We start from the raw sequence: 11441 nt of genomic DNA on the forward strand, positions 1-11441 counted from the left end.
AAGCCTTGGCTTATTAGTGCTATTTTATTGACCAAGGAAACTGAAGTTCAGAGAAAATACAATTAGAAAGAGCCAAGGCTAACATTTCAACTTCATTCTGCCTAGGTTCAATTCTCAGGAGGAGAGTGACAAAAATAAAATGATTTATTTTGATTGGGTTAGTGGTAATAATGAGGATAAAAATAGGCTAGGTTTGTTTCAGCAGCAACATAAAAAAAAAAAAAAAGCCTCAAACCTTAGTGGCTGAGCACAAGTTCATTTCCCGATCATGCTCCATGTCTCTGTAGGCCAGCATAGGACCCTACAACACGGAGCCACCAAGCTCCACCTTCTGGAACCAGTGGCCTCCTCGGCTGCAGAAGCAGAGGAGAAGGGCATGGAGATCATCTGGTGTTGGCTCTTAAGGGTCACTTCCACGTGCAGCTTACTGGCCAGCCCTCATCACATGGTCTTACTCAGGGTTAGGATGAGGCTGAGAGGAGTGAAGCCCTTAGTGTGACATCCAAGGAGGCACAGGCTCTTTGGGTCATGCAAGCACAGGATTGGCACTGGTGTGACCCTGAAAGCCAGCAGCTCCTTATATTTTTCATCTTAGGAAACTTACTGGTCTCACCCTTTTCCGGGTGGTGGCCCCACCTAACAGATAGGAGGCTAGGAAATGCAGTGTCTCTCATATCTGGGAGGGAGAGGTAAAGTGGATACTGGTGAAGACTAGAAATATCTAGTAACCTGGGCTTGAAACCTCAGTTTCACATGTGACGCTGCCTGCTGCTCCACTTCTCTCCTCCGCTCTTTAATTCAGGAAGTTGCCAACCTTGGGATTTTAACCAAATATAGCAAAAGCTGTATGTCAGATGCTTGCTGTGTCAGGTATTACACTATCTAGGCTTATGCTCATCAGCGCATCTATTCATTCCTCACAACAGCTCTCTGCAAAAGTTCCCATTTCTAATTCGGTTTTTAAATAAGAAAACTGAGGTTTTCAGAAATGGAATAACTTGCCCAAGTTCATTTCTATAAAGGGTAACAGTCACGATCTGGACTCATATCTAACTGTAAAGACTTTTCTCTTGCTCTTGGGAGCTTACAGTTGTGTTGTATTCCAAGTGTATTAAATGAAAGTGTGGCTACATCAGCCCAACTCATGAGATAGTTGGAGCAAAACATTGACTTGCCACTGGTTGGAAGCGTATGTAGGCATCATCTTCAGTGCCTCTGTCATTGATATTAATAAAAGATGAAGGAATTTTGTTGTTTAGTTTTGGGTTTCCACATGAAAATTCAGTGCCATCTGTTATTAACAGATGTGGAATAGAGAATGAGCGTCAAGATGTCTTTACTAATCAGGTGTATGATTGGGGCAACTCCCTCTGTTTTGCTAGCTACCAAATAAAGGGTTGAATCAGATTTCCTAAGGTTATCTCCACTACTGACCTTACAAAATTCAGCATGGATGGCAGAGATAGGTAAGATCATAAGTATGGAAAATATTTTAGAATACACAGAAATATTCTCTAGTAAAGCTGAAAACCTTATTATCTGAAATAAAATAGAGCCTGACTGCTAATATGGATGCAAACTTCTCACAGTATTTCAACACAGAGTGTAGACTCATCCCTTAATCAGACAAAACTGTACAGTTAACTGGAGAGAGAATAGCAATTTCATATGCTAACTTGCCATGAATGAGTTTTTGTCAGTCAAAGAGCTTAAGTGTTTATTTTGGAGTTTAAACATACAGGATGAGTATGAGTGGAGCTAAGTTTGATTCCCTCTGAGGACACACAGGACACTCACACATGGCTGAAATGCTGAGAGGTTGTGAAGACAAGAGACAGTAGATATTCTTGACACAGGAACTGGTGGGTGGGGAGGGGTGGGGGGAGGGGGAACTAATTCTCTTAATTAAGGAGGGGGAGCATTTTGAGGCAGTCATTAAAGATGAAGTCATATGCACTAATGCACAAAAAACTTTGCCTTTACACTTTTTGTGTGGAAACATCTGGCAAAAACATGTTGAGAAAACAGAACTTTTGTGCAGCAGGATCTTGCTGTGAAGAGATGAAAACTTAAGCTAATTACAGGATGTCTGTAAAAAGAAAGGGCTAGCTTTATATTTTAGGCCCATTTTTCTCCCTACAGGGTAGATACCTAATGTAAAAGCAGTGGTATGCTGTGGGAAATAAATATGGGGTAAGAAACAATGAATTGGATCTAATATACTGCACCATAAAGATTATTAAAATAGCTTTCAGTTTATACTTGCCTTTATAACTGTGCCAGGAGAAAACCAGACAAGTCTGAAACCTATATGATACAGACCACAAAACTGCACATTTTCTTATATGTAAAATGTTGCGGACCTTTTAATTAAAAATGAGCCAGCTATTGTCCTGTTTAGAAGTAAATAATGCAGTCTGGAATTTTTCTTCACATCTATTTTAAAACTACGATGACCTCAAACTCTTTTTGAGATCTCCTCTCTCAATGTCCTTTAGTTCCTTTTGCCTCTCTTTATAATTCTACCTTCATTCTGTTCCTTTTCCAGAGTTCTGTGATGCTTCAGCTTAAAGACCAAAATCACAAAAAAAGAAGAGGGAAGTTGAGTGTAGCCTGGTCCTAATCTCAAGATTGAGGCATCCCATGTGACTCTATGAAGATTCTAATCATAGGCATTCAAGAGGCTAAGCCCAACCCTAGGCATTCAACAAGTTCTTCTGATATTAACCATTCTTAAAAGCATTAGGATTTAATCTAGCAGAGGAGTGTTTGATCCTATTATAGGCTTCTTCCTGCAGGAACAAGGTACTTAAAATCACCTGGAGAGGAAATTTCTGACAGTCTTCTCAAGATGAATGAAATGTGTTTTCCTTCTTTCCCATCTCTATAATTTGGGTGAATATTAAAAGAGATGTTTATAAAGGGGTAGGCCAGTTGTTACCTTCCTCCTAGTTGTGCAATATGACCTACACTGTCAGGTACCTGGCTGAGACAAATGGGCTCAAAGACTAGGGGACCTGGCTCCTACAACCCAGTCTTGTGGGGATCATATCCCTTACTCACGGCCCTCACAACTGCCTGCCGTTCGCTGTCCTTTATAAGCACCTCACTGTTGGAATCAGAACTGATCTGAGCCAGAAATCTCAAATCTATTTGGAGATTGTGTCACATTTACTGTTCAGTAGGGACACTCTCCCCCGCAGTGAGCCACACTTCTTACCAGGCACTTCTCCGAGACTGAGACTGTAGCATCTGCCATTTACTCCATTAACTAGCAAGTCTTATAATGTTGGTTTTCTTAAAACTGAGAATGATTTCTCCATGACTACGTGTCTATCATAAGTGGGAAAATTAAAGAGGCCAAAAAGATGATGTGACTTTTCTGACATCTTCCTATTCCCTGGGAATTTTTGGTTTGCAGTCTTGTAATGGGACTACCATCTCCATGAGGGCTATGACTGCACCTGTTTTTGCTTATCTTTGTTCCTTCTTTCAGACCCTTGCACTGATTTGGGTATCCAGTAGATGCTCAGGAACTTAACCTATCCAGTAGAGGATTGAGTGAATCTACTCTGGCTGTGCACTGTCCTAGGTGCTTTGAATATAAATATGTATAAGACACAGTTCTTGCCATCAAAACCTGACACAGGGCTAATCTTTCCAACATGTCTTTCAGCACTTGAGCAAAACAATTTAAGTGGAAATTCCTTTTAAACCTCTGGTTTAGGGATTCTAAAGGAAATTGTGCTCCCAAATGTCTCTCCCATGAGCCAGGCAACTCATGATATGTTCTGCATTTATTAACAATAATGACAGGGACTTCCCTGGTGATCCAGTGCCTAAGACATCGAGTTCCCAGCATGAGCCCTGTGTTTGATCCTTGGTTAGGGAACTAGATCCCGCATGCCTAAGAGTTCACATGCCTTAACTAAAGATCCTACATGCCACATGTAAGACCTGGCACAGCTGAATAAATGTTAAAAACAAAAACAGGGCTTCCCTGGCAGCTCAGTGCAGGAGACATGGGTTCAATCTCTGGTCCAGGAAAAACCCATATAACGCAGAGCAAATGAGCCTGCGCGCCACAATGATTAAGGCTATGTTCTACAGTCAGGGCGGAGCAGGCACTGGCAACCCACTCCAGTGCTCTTGCCTGGAGAATCCCATGGACGGAGGGGCCTGGTAGGCTGCAGTCCATGGGGTCGCTGAGTCGGACACGACTGAGCGACTTCACTTTCACTTTTCACTTTCATGCACTGGAGAAGGCAATGGCAACCCACTCCAGTGTTCTTGCCTGGAGAATCCCAGGGATGGCGGAGCCTGGTGGGCTGCCGTCTATGGGGTCGCAGAGTCGGACACGACTGAAGCAACTTAGCAGCAGCAGCAGCTACAGTCAGGGAACTGTAACTAGTGAAGCCCGTGTGCCCTATATTCCACAAGAGAAGCCATCGCAATGAGAAGCCCACACACTGCAATGAGAGAGTAGCTCCTGCTCAACAGAACTAGAAAAAAGCTTGTGCAGCCATGAACACCCAGCATAGCCAAAACCAAGTAAATAAATGTAATTATAAAATAGACAGCCCCCTCAAAATGATTTCAGTCATGGCAAACATAACTTATGGATGCTTTCACTGTGCTTGACACTTGTACAAAGTGCCTTGCATATATTCTATAATTCTCACAATCCACCCTATATGTTAACAGTAGGTGTTATGATAATCTTATTGATAAGGAAAGTCAGGCTAAGAGAGGTTATGTGTCCCAGTCAGTATACCAACTACACAGCTGGTAAGTGGAGACAGTTGCTTTCAGCCCTGCCTGGTCAGATTTCAAAGACCAGACCTGTAACCATGCTCTGTTCTGCCTCCCACTCCTTCCTTAAGAATAAAGTAATATTTTCAAAAAAGGGAAATACATTGACAGGAATTACTTGGTATGACTCTGTCCCTTGTGGAAAACAAAACTGGGTACTTTTTTATTTGATTCTTCTAAATATTTATTGTATGGGGACCAAGTATTGTACCTGTACTTTGTGGGGGACCTGGGACTCTCCAGGGTCACACGGGGAACAAGCAGCAGACTGCGGGTCTGACTAGATCACTTTACAGTATTCTTTCTACTGTATGAGGAGGGAAGCCTCTGGGCATTTTAGGAAGAGATTTTCTGTTCCATGTTTTCATCAGGGATGGGACTCCATGGAGCATTTTTGCATCTGGTCCAGAGTAGTTTAAGGAGACCAAATTGGTGACTGGAAAAATATATGCCCATCCACGTCTCTACAAATGGTGTGATTTCATTTCCTTTTATGGTTGAGTAATATTTCATCGTATGTTTTATTTATCTATTTTCTTTACCACATTTTCTTTATCTATTCAACTGTTGATAGACTTTAGGTTGCCATGTCCTAGCTATTGTAAATAGTGCTGCAATGAATGCTGGAGTGCATGTGTCTTTTTGAATTACGGTTTTCTTAGGGTGTATGCTTAGACTCTATCAAAAAGAGTGAAGTCAGAAAGAGAAAAACAAATAGTGCATATTAATGTGTCTATGTGGAATCTAGAAAAAAGGTACAGATGAATCCATTTGCAAGATAGGAATAGAGATGTAGATGTAGGGAATGGATGTGTGGACCTGGAGAGGTGGAGGTGAGTGGGATGAACTGGGAGATTGGGACTGACGTATATACACCCCTATATATAAAATAGATAACTAATGAGCACCTACTGTATAGCACAGGGAGCTCAGCTCATTGCTCTGTTGTGACATAGATTGGTGGGATGGAGATGAGGGGTGCAAGGGAGGTCCAAGAGGGAGGGGAATATATGTGTACTTACAGCTGATTGACTTGACACTGTACAGCAGAAACTACCCCAACTTGGTTACACAACTATACCCCAGTTAGAAGGACAAAAAGTCTTTGGACCTCTCTGATGATCCAGTGGTTAAGAATCCATCTGGAAGTGCAGGGGACATGGGTTCAATCCTTGGTCTGTCAAGATCCCACATGCCAGAAAACAGCTAAGCCCATGAACCACAGCTACTGAGCTCAAGCTCAAGAGCCCACAGGCCATAACGACCGAGCTGGGATGCTGCGACTACTAAAGCCCACGTGCCAAGAGCCCGTGCCTCGTAATAAGAGAAGCTACTGCAATGAGAAGCCAGAGCATCATGACAAAGAGTAGCCCCTGCTCACTGCAACTACACAAAGTCCTCAGGCAGCAATGAAGACACAGCACAGCCAAAAATAAAGAGAAAAGAAAAATACATGACCAAAAAGGCCAAAGATGGTCTTGTCTCATCTAGGTCTGCCTTTCTTAATGGATGTAGAAACAGTCTGCCTGCCAGCCTCTCCCGCCCTCTAAACCAACAGTTCTCAATGGTGATGATTTTGCCCCCTAGGACATGTGGCAATGTGGCGGGACATTTCTGATTGTTGTTACTGTAGCCTGTGTGTGCCACTGGAATTTCATGGGCAGAGGCTAAACATCCTACAATGCACAGAAAATCCACACAGTTTAACAGCCAGGATATCTAAATTAATCCTATAAAATATGCCGTGTAGGCCCAGACCACCTTACCTGCCTCCTGAGAAATCTGTATGCAGGTCAAGAAGCAATGGTTAGAACTGGATATGGAACAGACTGGTTCCAAATAGGGAAAGGAGTATGTCAAGGCTGTATTTTGTCACCCTGCTTATTTAATCATATGCAGAATACATCATGCAAAATGCCGGGCTGGATGAAGCACAAGATGGAATCAAGATTGCTGGGAGAAATATCAATAACCTCAGATATGCAGATGACACCACCCTTATGGCAGAAAGCAAATAAGCACTAAAGAGTCTCTTGATGAAAGTGAAGGAGGAGAGTGAAAAAGTTGGCTTCAAACTCAACTTTCAAAAAACTAGGATCATGGCATCCAGTCTCATCACTTCATGGCAAATAGATGGGGAACCAGTGGAAACAATGAGAGACTTTATTTTTTTGGGCTCCAGAATCACTGCAAATGGTGACTGCAGCCATGAAATTAAAAGACTCTTGCTCTTTGGAAGAAAAGCTATGACCAACCTAGACAGCATATTAAAAAGCTGAGACATCACTTTGCCAACAAAAGTCCGTATAATCAAAGTTATGGTTTTCCCAATAGTCATGTATGGATGTGAGAGTTGGACTATAAAGAAAACTTAACACTGAAGAATTGATGCTTTTGAACTGTGATGTTGGAGAAGACTCTTGAGAGTCCCTTGGACAGCAAGGAGATCTAAGCAGTCCATCCTAAAGGATATCAGTCCTGAATATTCATTGGAAGGACTGATGCTGAAGCTGAAACTCCAATACTTTGGCCACCTCATGCGAAGAGTTGGTTGACTCATTGAAAAAGACCCTGATGCTGGGAAAGATTGAAGGTGGGAGGAGAAGGGGATGACAGAGGATGAGATGGTTGGATGGCATCACTGACTCGATGGACATGAGTTGGAGAAAACTCCGGGAGTTGGTGATGGACAGGGAAGCCTGGCGTGCTGCAGTCCGTGGGGTCGCAAATAGTCAGACACGACCGAGTGACTGAACTGAAGCTGACTGAGGCCCACTAAAGAGAAGGCAGATGTTTTACTTATTTTTGAACATGATGTTCTTTAAAAATATTTCTCTCACTCTCCAGTATGACAGACACGTAATAGTATCCTGAATTTTTTTAAACTCCTGTATTCTGAAAACAAATTATTATACAGCAGCTAATAAAATATTAATTGGGATCCGTTTCTATCTAAATAACCTAGAACAAAACAGAATGATGAAGCTACTTTTTAATACAGTCAGTGAAGTAAACATCAAACAGATGGTCATGGAAAATTAAAATAATTTCCTGTAAATGAAGGGAAATGTGAAATGAGGTTAATATAAACCTTTAATTCACTGACTGCTTTCTGGGACTTTGAGAAGCATTCCATTTAGCAATAATTCCACTTACGTGGCACACAGTCTGTTTTTTTCCCTCTGCTATTTGTTTTGCGGATATAAGTGGGTTACCAAGAATTCACCTTTAAGTATCCTGTGATAGGAACTGGGACCCCAGAGCTGAAGTTGCTCAGGGCCTTCAGTGTAACTGGGCTGAAGGCTTGAAACTCAGAGACTGGCTGCGATCTCTCCAGGGACAGCAATAGCAACCTGTTTTCTTCTTCTTTTAAAATTGAAGCATGGCTAATTTACATTATTATATTACCTTCAGATGTACAACATAGTGATTCAATACTTTTATAGACTATACTCCCTTTAAAGTTATTACAAAATAGTAGCTACTTTCCCTGTGCTTAACAGTATATTCTTGTGGCTCATCTATTTTATACATAGTAACTTGCATCCTTTTCATCCCATTTGCCTATCTTGACCCTCCCCACTCCCCCTCTCAACTGGTAACCACTAGTTTGTCAACATGGCTAATTGTCAGGGAAATGCAAATCAAAACCACAATCAAATATCACCTCACACCTGTCAGAAAGGCTATCATCAGAAAGGCCACAAATAGCAAGTGTTGGGTAGGGCATGCAGAAAAGGGAACTCTGGTACATTGTTAGTGGGAATGTAAATTGGTACAGCCACCTGTCTTCTGAAGCCAGCCTCCTCATTTTAGGCTTCTCAAGGCTGTGACCTCTGCAGAGTAAAGACTTCTTCTCATTAAATACTTTAAGAAACATTTTTTGATGCAAACCAGACACTGTGTGAACACTGAGAGTATGTACAATAAGAAAATGATTGATGTGACCCCTGTCAACATGGAGATTACAGCCCAGCCAGGGAAAGACAGAGGCAACTGAAAAATCTCATAAATGACCCTTTAACTACAAATGTGCTAAGTGTGATGGGGTAGATACCAGAGGATTTGATGAAGGCACACACCAGGGGACCCTGACCAAGTCTCCATATCTGGGGTTAGAAGTAGGGAACGAGGATAGGGAGGTTTGTTTGGAGGTGATGTTTAAACTGAAATCTGTAGGATTAATGAGAAGTCTGGGGAAAATGTGTTCCAAGCACCACAAGCCACCTCACAGCTTCTACTTGCTTATACTTTTGGCTCAAATGTAAATTTACCTCGCATACAGGTCTTCATGTCTTTTTGGCTCCTGTTATTAATACTTCCAAGTATAGCCTTACTGTCGCATAGTTCTGCCTTCACTTCATAAGGGAAGCTGACTAGGTCAGTTCACCTTTTCCCTTCGCATGTAGGACTTTCAAGTTATTCCTATTTCTGCAACTAGAGTCAGATTTCTTCGTGGGCAGAAGCCAGGGTCTTCATATAAACTTACTTTGTGTACTCTGGAAATCTTCCTGGCCCTTGCCATATGACGATCCCTCTTTCACATGGGCAAAGAGGGAGTTTGGGACTGCATGGCAATGCAGCACTTGGGCTATTCCAATATCATGTGTAATTTCCCTTGTGACAATGAGAGGTGGAAAGGAAAGCATGAAACACTCTTCTCCATCTTTATGTCTTTCTCTAAATTGACCATTTTGGGCACAAAAGAGAGAGGCATGTCCTTGCTCTACATCTCCACTGAGCTCAGCTATAGATGCACTTTTTTATCTGTGCTGCTGAAAACAGAGTATATCTTGTTCAGATTTCTCAAATAATTCAAGTAAAAAGCCTTATAGTTAGAACCAGAGAAACAGTGTAGATAATATTATTATTTAATATTATCTTGAGTAGAAAATAAAATGACGTCATTGAAAATGCTTTTGGATGACTCCAACCCTTTAGAGTTCACAACCTTTCACCAAATTACTTAATTTAGGGTTGACAAAAAGAAGGGGATCTCTTATGTTAGGCCATGAATTACGCTAAAACAGGCAGGGATGCCATCTGATACTTCTTTGGTATTCACGACAATGCACACAGTAGGGGTTGAACAAATGGTGATGCCTGAGAAGACTGCACTGTAAATATTCAGTTCAATGAACAGAAGCAGGAGAGCATGAAGTCTTAGCCCTGTCCAGCTCTTTGGGATTTCATAGACATCCTTTCCCAGGACATTTATTTTTTGTCATTCTTCCATTGTAGCGTTTATATTACAGCATCATCAATATTGTTATAATCGTCATCATCATTGCCAAAACTCACTCTGAGTTGCCTAGTAAGAGTTGTTATTAAGGGTGACCTTAACATGTGTACCGAAGCTTGGTTGTCTTGCTCATTCATCTGTCTGTCCTTCATCCAAACACTGAGCATTTTAAGTAAGAATGTCTTGGTTCTGAAGCTATTTAAAGTCTGGTAGCACCATTTTGACCACAGGCAACTACTTCCTAGTGGTTTACATTCTTAAGCTACATATAATGGGAGAGTGCAGTAGAGTGGGGGACATCAGAGAACTGTGTGTGTGTGTGTGTGTGTGTGTGTGTGAAAATGAGTATACTTAGTAGCAAGCAGGTACAGGTTTCTTTATCAGCTACTTTTGAATGAGACCAATGAATATGTGAAACTATTTAGGAGATTTATATGGCTTTCCTTGGGAAAACCCCAAGGTCTTGAACAAAGACCTTTTATGAGAAGCCACAAATAATAAAAGCCACTCATTTAAAGAAAGCATGCACAAAGAGGAGACTCTAACTCAAAGGAAACATTGAGAAATAGGGAGGCCATTGAGAAATAAGGAAGAACCTTAATGAAGAGGAAGTGGGGCAGGAAGAGGGTAAGCAAAACCTATCATGCTTAAAAAAATTAGTATAGCTCTCTTACCTCTCTTCCAAAAATAGTCTCAGACATTGAGGCTGAAAGTAGGACTCCAGGAGGTAAAAGGACTCTGACTCTAGCCCTAAAGAATTCCCTGTGGTTCCCCTAGACTCTCTGCACCCCAACTCTGTCACTCAAAACCACTAAAGCCTGTTTTTCAAAATGTCTATGAAGTGTCCTTGATGCTTCAAGACAGTATAAGGTATAATCTCATTTCTGCAACCATAACTCCCACCCTGCTCATCTTTCTACTAAAGACTCCTTATTTAATTATACGTTATTTACTTCTCTGGACTTGCTAACGTGGCTGTGGACTTGTAGGCAGGAGTTTTGTTCAGGTTGTCTTTTAATTTCTAGAGCTTAGCACAGATACCCTATTGATACAATAAACATTTGAGAAAGGGAAGAGAAATAAAGGAGTACTTAGATGACTATTATATTAACTAGATAAAAAGACATATTCAGTGAGACTTTAGACATTCATTCATTTGTTCAATCAACCAACAAATACCAGTATTGACTAAATGCCAATCACTGGGACAAGACATGATTCTAGCCCATAAGGGTTTAATCTATATTAGGGGATTCAGTCATGTCCGGCTCTTTGTGACCACACAGACTGTAGCCTGCCAGGCTTCTCTGTTCTTGGAATTCTCCAGGCAAGAATACTTCAGTGGGTAGCCATTTCCTTCTCTGGGGGATCTTCCCAACCCAGGAAT

General features: G+C 41.5%; 1 long non-coding RNA gene across 1 annotated transcript in view; it reads left to right on the forward strand.

Moving 5' to 3' along the window:
* Positions 1-3296, forward strand: part of LOC110149160 (uncharacterized) — a 42427-nt gene extending 39131 nt beyond the window's left edge. Inside the window, exon 3 of the long non-coding RNA XR_002317381.2 lies at positions 2549-3296. This is a non-coding gene — a long non-coding RNA (uncharacterized lncRNA). The remainder of the gene's footprint in view (positions 1-2548) is intronic.
* Positions 3297-11441: the final 8145 nt, after the last annotated feature.

This window comes from Odocoileus virginianus, chromosome 3 (assembly GCF_023699985.2).
Source record: "Odocoileus virginianus isolate 20LAN1187 ecotype Illinois chromosome 3, Ovbor_1.2, whole genome shotgun sequence".
Classification (NCBI taxonomy): Eukaryota; Metazoa; Chordata; class Mammalia; order Artiodactyla; family Cervidae; genus Odocoileus; species Odocoileus virginianus.